The 11,029-nt window shown below is 39.9% G+C and overlaps 1 protein-coding gene across 9 annotated transcripts in view; it reads left to right on the top strand.

Annotated features, from left to right (window-relative positions):
* Positions 1 to 2,548: 2,548 nt before the first annotated feature.
* Positions 2,549 to 11,029, top strand: part of ppip5k1b (diphosphoinositol pentakisphosphate kinase 1b) — a 45,824-nt gene continuing 37,343 nt past the window's right edge. For 8 of the 9 annotated variants that reach the window (XM_035913931.2, XM_087843304.1, XM_087843306.1 and 5 more), the window contains exon 1: positions 2,549 to 2,713. The gene's annotated coding sequence lies outside the window, so the exon portion shown is untranslated. Of the gene's footprint in view, positions 2,714 to 7,013; positions 7,200 to 11,029 lie in introns of those variants that run through there. The other variant, XM_087843305.1, reaches the window with a different exon arrangement.

Raw genomic sequence — 11,029 nt, 5'->3', positions numbered from 1 at the left:
AATATCAGTGTTGTCATGTATGAAGATAAAGTTAAAGGAAATGCGACGGAATGAAGAGCGATAACAAAATGTTTGCTCACTTCAGGGGATCTTTGGGGGAAAAGGAGAGAAGGTAGCACACAGAGAGGCTTGATGAACCCGTTCACCTCTTTAACTGTCAGTAATGACTGTTCACAGTCTTTACCCATGCAAGAAAACGACATGAGAAGAAGTATCCAAGATGGGTTTTTTTAATTATTTGGTTTGACATTAAGCTAAGTTGGCCTCAGTGCACACATTTAACCACCTCCTCTGTAAATGCTCACTGTTACTTTACTGCTTACAGTTTAATGACGTTTTAGCAAAGAAGTCTTTCAAATAAAAAGTTCCCTCCTGGTTTTTGTCTCCTTGCAAGTGAAACGTGACTTAAAGCATACAAAATAACCTTCAGTGAGAGTGAGCTTACCGAATCAGTGGAGACAGAGTTCTTCAGAGTGCATTTAGTTATTTATTTTACACGCAATTCATAATTTCCATTGGGTAAAAAAAGAGATTTTTGAACACTGGATAGGTGGTGAGAGAGAAGATGAGAGAAGGAGGGAGTGGTGGTTACTGGTTTTAGTGAACACTACTTCCTTATGCTGTACAGACTGGCTTCCCTTATTCTGCTGCATGATGGGGCAGAGAGACTCTCCACATTTTCTTGACAGGTTGCCAGATTCACATCAGCCTCACCAGGCTGTCTGGCAGTGAACGGTGCTGGTCTCATGCTGGGAACAACTTCATGGGAAGCAAAGAGAACTGCAGGATTGGGAAGTAATACATGTGAAGCTTGCATCATATTTTAGCTGACAGCCTTGTGGAATAAAGTGAAATTAAAAATCTTTGTGTGTTATATAACTCAAAGCATGCAATCCATTCTTCCATCGATGAAATAATGAAGAAGGAGGAATACTTCCATATTCTTTAACTTCACCTCAAATCGACAGCTTAGACACAGCTGGATGCTTCAACAGGACGATGATCCCAAACGCAGATCAAAATCAGTACAGGACTAGATAAAGTAGGCTAGCATTAAACTTCTGGAATGGCACAGCCAATGCCCCCAACTGAACCCTATTGAAAATGAGTAGATTATGGTTAAAAGCTGGGTCTGTGCCAGGAAACTAACTGAGAAGAGTCATTAAATAGTCACCCGAGATTAATGCCAGAAGCCTGCGGATGGCTACCAAAAGTGTCTGGTCGAGGTGCAACTTGGTAAGGGACTCTTAATTAAATATTAGTGGAGGTGTAAATGTGAGCCTGGCCTGCCAACAAAGGAAGAGACGAGGAGGAAAGTGTGTCAGGAGGCATCAAGAGAGAAGGAAACGTATGTGATAGTAGAGACTCTAAATGTAGGGACGATGACTGGTAAAGGGAGGCTGTTGGGTGATGTGATTCAGGTTAAAATGTGTTTTAAATCTGCACCACTGCTTTTTGTCATGAAATTACCTCCCACCTACACCCTCATCTTTTTTCTACTGCAGAAACAAAAGTCTGATTTAAGCTTTTAATGAAAAGTCCTTCTGTTAATAATAAAACTAAACTACATTATTATTACTGGTATTTTTATAGTTGTTTTTATGGGTACTGTGATGAAATGTAGGAGCCCAAAAATGGTCTAAACTCACTTATGAGAACAACAAAGACTACATGTGTGTGACAGAGATGGACACAGACGCAAGAGGAAAGCATCGAGGAACAGAATGAGTGAAGGTGGATGAAATTCATGGGATGAACCATCCACAGCAATGGACAGTGGACAAGAGAGGTGAAGATGAGACTGCAGGCAGGGTGGAGTGGGTGGAGATGTCAGAGGTTATTTGTGACAGAAAGATAGTAGCAAGAATAAAAGGAAAGGTTTACAAGATAGTAGGGAGACTTGTGATGTGTGATTTGGAGATGGTGGCACTGACAAAAATACAGGAGACTAGAGCTGGAGGAAAAGTTGAAGATGTTAAGATATTCACTGAGGGTGACCAGGTTATTAGGAATGAGTGGGACAGCTCAGGACACAAGGTTAGAGAGCCGAGATGTAGATATCTTGGACGTGTACAGAGGAAGGACAATATGGAGCACCAGGCAGAAGGGAAAGACAAAGACCACAAGAAGATCAGAAGATCCATGAATCTTCTCTGATCCACAAATCTACAGAAAACATTTATGGATGTAGTTAAGGAGGACGTGCAGACTGTTCATGTGAAAGAACAGGAAAGATAGGGTGAGATTCAGGCAAATGATCGACCTTTGGCGACCCCTAGAGGGAGCAGCTGGAAGAAAAAGAAGCTTTTAAAATATCGGAATTTTCATTTATGTTTTTAAGCGCAATTTTTAATTTTTGTATACTTTAAAAAATCCATTAAACAATTCTTCTATCATTGCTGTGCAGATTATATAAAATTTTTAGACTATACCCTTTTATTCATCTCACCTTGTCTGCAGCGATGCACAATTCGGCCGCTAGGTGGGAGTAACGTCACAGCTTTGACAAACGATACCTTCCGAATAAAAAAGGAGAAAAAAAGGAAGGAAGCAGCAACAGCAAACCGCCAGCACTGACCTCACGTGAACTTAAAATGTCGTTTACAACTTCATAGGCAGTTCAGAAGTAAAGAGAGAGGTAGTAGCCGTTTCAGTCAGCGGAAACAAGGAAGTGAGCAGCTGACTGCCTTCCAGTTGTTCTCTGCTGCCGCTGGTAAGACTTGTTCACTTTAACGCTTCGTGTTGTCTCGTCGCGGCGGAGCCGTGTGTTCGGAGAAAGTGTGGGTGTGTGTTTTCTTTTTGTTTGCTGGACTTTGTAGAAATGAAGAAAAGCAGCGCAACTTTTTGTACCTGGCGTGTACGTATGTGAAGGGTGCTGAGTGGTGGGCAGGCTGACGCACTGATTTGTGCGTGTATTTCGTTTCTCTGTGGAGCCACGTTCCGATTTTTAAACCTCCAAAAGCCTCATTCATTGTTTTTGAAGCGAAAGCGGAGGGAGACCTGTAGTGTTGGTCCCTGTTGAGGTGTGTAAAACATTTAGAGAGCGAGGGGTTTGCTATTGTGCAAAAGCCATAGTATCAGAACTCATCTGAACCATTTCCTGAACATGAATTCAATGTAAAACACACTGCAAAGAGACTAGAAACACGTGTGTGTGTGTGTGTGTGTGTGTGTGTGTGTGTGTGTGTGTGTGTGTGTGTGGCTTCTAACAAGGCGAATACTTGTGTCCAATGAATACGGAAATCGTTATTTTTCGTTATTCTAAACACAAAAAATGCTTGTCTTTATTTTTGTTTACTTATTTATTTATTATTCAATTTATTTTCGAACTATTTTGATTCAGAAGTTGAAAAAAACAAGTCAGCTGTAAACAAAGATCACAACTATTATCAGTCGGTCCTCCGTTTGAGCATTTGGAGCACATCCTCTTGTGAAACTCTTGTGAAAAAAGGAATAAAAAAGAAAAACGATCTACACAAAACCCTTCACCTAATTAAACGCTACCTGGTTCACAACAAACTATTGTTCTAACAGATGGTGCTCAACAGATCCGCATTTTTTACATCGCTATAAAAGGATCTATTGACTCCAGACTTACCTGGAACAGTAATCAGTTGTTTTTGTCTTGGCTTTGGCCTGGTACGTGTTACAGGGATTGGTAATGTGGATAGACAGGCTGTTTTAAAAACATTTCATTAGGCTTTTTTATATTCTTTCATCTTAAGTGAAGAAAATGGCCTAATGAAATGTTTTTAAAACAGCCTGTCTATCCACATTACCAATCCCTGTAACACGTACCAGGCCAAAGCCAAGACAAAAACAACTTAAGAAATGTTGGCCACTCTTTATGTATTTTCATTTTCAGACTGAACCTAATCATCACGTGCTATAACTTGTCTGGTTTTGTAATAATAAAACAAAGCTTTTGTTGAACTCAAATTAAAGTCAAAACTGTATCAACACAGTTGGGTCAGGTCACGATTACAAAAACAGCCCTGCTGTACTTACCAACTGTATATCATATATTAAAAGACTTTGAACATTTAAAACTGTCTGAGAGCTGAGCTCTTGTTTGGGATGCATTCTCTTCTTGCTAACTGAGATGAGTTGGACTTGATGAGCATAAAATCTGAACATCATCTTTGAACACAAAGCTTTTGTTATTTTTAAGCATCTCCTCATGTAGAGAGAGTAGGTTTATTTCAAATCACACATTTCTATAGTAAATAGTTGAAAAACATGAACTTTTAATTGTTTGTCTAATACTTTAGCGTTGTATATGTGACCATAGGTGAGCTCTTTATCAGTAGAAAGAGCTGTAAAAGTAATAAAAATACAGTGAACAGTCCAAAATGTCTGCCCTCCTGCACAAAGCCAGCCAGTTTTTGCTGTGCTGCCTCTGGCCCCGGGCCTTATGTTTGACACCCCTGCTCAACCGGATTCAGTGTAATGTAGCCACACAGTTCTTTAAATGTAAATTGGACTAATCATAGGTACTTAGTTTTATAATCAGCTGTGTGTCGAACTCTTTAGGATTCCTCTGTCCTCTCACCCCTAAAGCCATTTTCAGAGCTTTTTCCTTTATGAGAGGTAAACCAGTAAAGCTGCGTAATAGTGGAAAAATCAGGTTGTGTATCTTTCAACCTAACATAAATGAACCTATTAGTTTACAGAGGTCGTGTGTCCTGCGGTAACACTCTGATAAGTGTATGTAAGTAGTGGACCTTTATACTGGCAAGCCTTTTATGGGCTCTTTTTTCCCCCCAGTGAAGACAATTTGTATTTGCATGCAAAGCTAATTGTGTGCTCAGTGCATAATAAATGTATAATCTTGTAGTGGCCGCTGTACCTGCTGATCCACTGGCTGTGTCATAAAAACGTCACACGCATGTTATCTAGCTCTCCACGGTGATATATTTCAGGGCTGATGTTCACCTGCGCTTCAACAGGAGACTTTATTAAATATAATAATTAACAGCTTTGTTAATGATTTAGTTGTTAACAACTTTTGGAGAACAATAACCTTTTCTTTGGACCATCTCAAAAATTATGCTTCAGTGACTCAGTAGTTTTTGTGTTTAATAAAAGGGAGCCAATAACTATTCAATCAGTCCACGGAAAACAAATAGTCCAGCCGCACATTACGTCTCTGTATTTCTCATTTGATAGCTAATCACAGAATTGCTGATGGCTAAATTGAACTAATGACTGACTCCTCCCCGTCATTATTGCGACACAGGTGAACTGTGGCAGATTGTCTCAAAGGTTAAAAGCCTTTTATTGGAGCCCTGTTGCTGATCTCCGGTGCTGCTGTGATGAGATGACTAATCCCCCCCGGACAAGGAGCTGCAGGTGACAGCTGGGAATGTTATAATTTAGCTGCCTAATTTATTTATGGGCGAGCAAGGTTTTTATTTTTCCAGGGGAACAAAAGAACAGGCAGACTGGAGAGAATGCTGTTGTCATTTTTGTGTGTGGTGCTTTTGTTTATGTCTGTTTGTTCTGCTTTATAGAGAAACATTAACTAATGCGACTTCAGTGGAGCTTTGGTGGTACTGACAGATACAAGATTTCTATTTAGTTTAACAACAGAGAGTGATGCTCTAAAGTTCAATAAATAAATGAAATACTCTCACTTGCCACTGTATTAGGTACACCTTGCTTGCCCCCCCCCCCCCCCCCCCCTTGCGCCTCCAGAACTGGCCGACTCCATAATAGCATAGATTCAACAGAGATTTTGTTCCATATTGTCGCGATGGCATCACACAGTTGATACAGATTTATCATCTGCACATCCAATTTCCTTTCCTCCGCATCTGCATCTTGCTATATTGGATTGAGATCTGGTAACTCTTGCAGTCAAAACATACACTTATTGGATGGTCTTTATCCCACAGCAAGATGTTATTTCTCTTATAATCCCAGCAAAATGCTTCAAAAGGCAAGCTCCAATACCCAGATCAGATGGAGAAGTTTGTTTGCTTGTGTGAATGGGTGTGATCGGGTGAATGTGGCATGTTGTATAGAGCGCTTAGAGTACTCTGGTAGAGTAGAAAAGTGCTATATAAGAATCAGTCCATTTACCATTTACCAAAAACCCTCCAGAGTCTGAGGTTCCTTTCCTCAGGGTAGCTCAGTGTCCCTGCCACAATATTAAGTTAAGTTTGAAGTTAAATAAATGTTCTACTCTATTTTTAAATTTTCAGGATTTATGTAATTTATATTTAACACACTCACTCATCTCACACAAGTCTTATTTTGTTGCCTGTTAGCCATTTATTGAATCTAGACATAGGTGGTAAGCAGCGGCATTGCTTACTACCGATGTGTACGCACCGTGGATACCTCATGAATGCCAATCCAATCTTCAGTGTGCACTATACCTTGAAATATTGTAATGGCAGTGGTGCTAAGTCATGTTTAAAAGAAAGCTGATAGCAAATGCACACGCTGCTCTCACTGAGCCTTTGCTCAGGCCCTGCCCAGTTATTTATATTAGAATAACTCTAGAATCTGGAATGCTAATTAAAACTTGAACTGCTGTGAAGTGTTTGCATTCAGGTGTTTCTGGTCGTCACGCTATATTTCGCTCTGTTCTTTAACTCTGTCTTACTGGTGGCGTGCTAAAGGTCATGACCTTCGTGTAACAAAGACTGAATGACCTCAGGGTCACTGTCGGTTACTCACAGCAGTTATAGATGTTTATTTACAGTTTATATCCGTTAGAATTCTTTGACCCTCTGGCCAGCAAGAAGGGCTTCCACTTGCTTTACTGCGACCTGTCATCGCCTCAGAGGTCAGTAATGATAAGTTATCTTTGGGCAGTGGCTGGCCTCCCAACTCCCTGCCTTGACTCCTCCCCTTTTAGTTTGTGTGTTGCAGAAGAGGACACGGTTATTTCTGGGTACCAAGGTTAGCCAGGGTCACGTGTGGGATTCAGCTTACGTCCGTCCTGGCTGAAAGTCCAGGACATGGGAGGGATGTGTCTGCTCTTCAGCAGCCAAAGCATTTAACTGCCACTAAAATAATCTGCTCCGCATGTTGAGTGGAAGTGACTTTAAATAAGCTCTTAGAGTCATTCAAAGACTGTGGGGCACGTGCAGTTGGCTTATGTGCCATCACTGAGAGCTGATATGATCTGCCTCGTCTGTTCCCGACGACTTTTCCCCTGGAATCAGCGGTTTGGTACGGGTGGATGGGTAAGCATGGCAGTGGTGTTTATACCGATGAGAGAAGAGTAATATAGATCTGGGTTTGTGTTCTGTTTGTGGACATAACAATCTCATACATTAGCAAGCTTCTACTTTAAGCTTGGCTTCATTTCACGTATGGCTCATGGGTTTTGGCTCAGCTAAGAGGGTGTGACACATCAGCTTTGCGTCCTTATTGTGTGGTCTCGGGTAACATAACAGATAAGCCGTGGCCCTACAGATGCTTATTATATCAAAATGCTTAGGCTGCAAGTCTTAACAGTTAAGCAACTGCTTTCACTATGGCTAGGCCACTTTCTTCTCACCTGAGCCACAGGTGATGGGACTGTATCCTCACTGTCTGTCTGACTTAATTCACAAAGGTATAATGACCAAGTATATGTATATGAAAGTCGTAAACAGAAGTTTCAAAGCGAGCACTTTCATTCTGCGTCTTTTATTCTGATAAATCAGCTTTTTTTTTTTTTCTTAAATAAACTGTCAAGTCAACTGTAATTAACTCCTTTTTTCCTGCAATAATAAATGTAGAAAAAGTAGTGTGTGCGACCTTTTTGGTGTACGTTCCCACTTCCCAGTTTATGGGCGTTACTTGTACATATTGAGCTTGGAGTTTGTTTGCATTAAATTCTGCGTTGTTCTGCGTTTTTTGTGAATGATGTATATCAGTTGGCTGATATTATCAGATGATTGTGGCCTTTCATAGATATACTTGCATTAATATACTGGATGTTGCTCAATATGAAAGCTTTACTGATAATTGCTAGTGGGAAGCCACATTAGCAGTGTATGGTTTGAAACTCCATTGTTTTCTGGCCATTGTTACAACAGTGGCGATAGCGAAACAGCAGCAGCAACAAAGACGATGGCAGGCAGCAGCTCTGGGTTCCATTTCCTCGAACACCTCTGGGAGATTAAACCTTCAGTTATGCATCAGCATGTTGTGAAGCAGTTGACTGATAACCCTGACCACAAACTTCATAGAGCAAAAATCTAAATCGGAGCGGTTGAGATCTCTAGATCTACGGACACCTAAAACAATGAATGCATTCATAAAAATACTTGGAAAAGTAGAAGATCTACACTTTAATTTAGACTTGTTCATGGTACTACATATGGTAACACATAGAACAGAGGTAATCAACTAAAACTTAACGAGGTCCATTAAACGTCCAGAATATAAAGTTCCACATGCATTATCATTCAGTGCGAGATACTCAGAAATAGCCCAGCAGTCGTGGAAGTGTCGGTAAACAAAGTACAATTTAATTATAAACTTCTACAATAAGCTGAAGGCTACTCTAATAACAAAATATTAATAAAATCGTATTTTCTCTTTTCACATGTAAACGATCTAAGCTTTAGACTCTCTTTTCTCTCTATCCTTCCCCTGACTTACTTTTACAGACTTCTGCATCTCGTGCCTTTATGCAGTCTCTGTTTTCACACACTCTCTGAGTAAAGGATTTGAGAGGTTGAGTAGTGTCACGTGTGATGAGTTAAAGCACGTGACTTGTCTCCTGTTTCCTGTGTGCAGTCAGTGAGTGCTGCAAAGGCGAAAGAAATGGTTGCACAGATTAAAAAAACATTACCGTAAATAGGAGAAATGTTGCATGGCGTGAAACAGAACTGTGTCTGACACGATCATACTGGGGATCTTCTCACTCAGTTGCATCATGTAGATCCAAAACTAGGCAATAAAACTGCCTTAAACCATTTACAGCAGTCTGAAGCTTGAGATTTAGCTTCACGCAGGTTGCATGTCCATACACGGACATCATAAACAGTCTTTGTATGCATTTATGTGATAGGTATCGAGCTGTTTGTATTTTCTATCTTAAGAATGTAAATGCTAGCTAGAGTAAAAGGCTACAGTTAAATGTACACGTGACTCAATAGAGGGAAGGCCTGGCTTCTGTTTGGGCCTTGTCGTTATGGAAACAACAAGTAGCCAGACTGGCTCTTTAGAAAACAGATATTCATCTAAAAAAAAAAAAAAAATTAGCGTTCTTGATAAGGACAAGTAGTTGCAGAACCTAAGCTACAGCATGGGCTCATATTTATGAAAATGACAGGATCTTTTAAAGATTTTTTTCTATCAATTAAATGTTTAAATTCAATTGGAGGCTTAAGGTCCTCCTCGAGTGTCTAATGAGAGTTTGCAGTGAGGATAAAGCTGGGACTGATTTCACTGATGCATCAGTCTGGCACAAAACTCTGTTTTCTCACACGTCTGTCTGATGGCTGCTTTGTTTTTCTCACAGCACATTATTAGTATAAGCTTCATTTGCCTGCTCTGTAATGACAAGGGGATTCCTCAGCACTTAATTCCTTATGTTTGATTTGGCAGGATTTTTTTTTTTTAAATGCCAAATTCCCTTGCTGACACAACGCTGAAAGGATTTGTCTCCCACAGATTATATGTATAAGTGCAATGTCAAACATCGAGGAATGAACATGAATAGACTTAAATAGGATTTAAAAAATAGCAATGTACGATGACTGACAAATTAAAGGAAAACCTGAACTCTTGACTCCCTACAATGTAGGAATCCAATGGCTCTGGTCAGCATTATGCTGGCATGGGAGGGGTCTTCTGAAACTTATGTTACAGTATTCACATCCACAAGCTGCCAAGAGATATAAATTTTGTTATCAGAAGGTGAACACAGGGCACTATATACACATACACATTTACATAGACAAAATTAGAAAATAGTACAGCAACTAGTTTTTCAGAGTCACCAGAGATCAACTCAGCCCACCTTTTTTTTTTGGGGGGGGGGGGGGGGGGGGGGGTGGCCTGATATAATGGATAACTCACTCCATCACCATCATCAAAACACAAAATGAAGCAAGAAAGGTGTTTCATGCTTCCTGTAGGATGGTAGTTTTTTCCCCTTTCATACTATCTACAAAAAAGCTACTAATTATTTGGCTTTTTAGATGATTCATACAGAACTCGTATATTAAAAATAATTACAGATCTTTAAATACCTCCGCTTCCATTTGGGAGGTTTTATGTATCAGGGCGTAAAAATGATCTTTTCCGTAGTTCTTAAAATACAACTTAAGATAAACTGCAACACAAGATGTCATACTGTGCCATTATTAATTTAACAAACTAGTTAAAATGCAAAAGCAATGAGTGAAAAAAACAACAACAACTAGGGTAAGCACATAAATATTTGAATGAGTAGTAGCCAGTTGCTGCTACTCAAATTCACTTGATTATCATCAGCAAGTGTTTTCACCATTTTGGCAGTTAGCAGCACTCAAATGTGTTAACAAACGATAAGGTAGAAAAATATTAGAAGTGAGAATCATTCAAGACACAAAGAGTGGACCTCTAAGCAAATTCACCCAATGTCAGAAAAACTGAAAAAAACAAACCAAGAGCAACAGCTCAGACTCTACAGGCCACAGTTACCATGTTAAATGTTAAAGTTCATGACAGTACAATTAGAAAAAGTCTGAGCAGGAACATGGCAGCACAGCTTAGGTTTGCAAAGTTACAGCTCAACAAACCATAAGACTTGTGGGGGGTCATTCCTATTATCCACTGCCATTTGAATCCCTGTGACAGAAGTGAAAAACTGGTCATTACTTATTTCTGAAAGCGTGCCTTATACTTGTAACCCACATCTACCATAAAATGCAATTATATGTGTCAGAAATTATTTAACCATAATCCCACATCCCCAGTTACCTTTGTTTAAGGTCAGTTACCAAGTAGGTCGGTAACAATTATCACTGTTGCAATCCCTTGCATTCACAAGGACCACAGGAAGTGTCACTCTTTTGTTCTTTCAAAATGGTTC

This window comes from Neolamprologus brichardi, chromosome 7 (genome assembly GCF_056152115.1).
Source record: "Neolamprologus brichardi isolate AB-2024 chromosome 7, ASM5615211v1, whole genome shotgun sequence".
NCBI classification, from domain to species: Eukaryota; Metazoa; Chordata; class Actinopteri; order Cichliformes; family Cichlidae; genus Neolamprologus; species Neolamprologus brichardi.
Note: the sequence above shows the minus strand (reverse complement) of the source record. Positions and strands in the feature narration are given on the sequence as shown.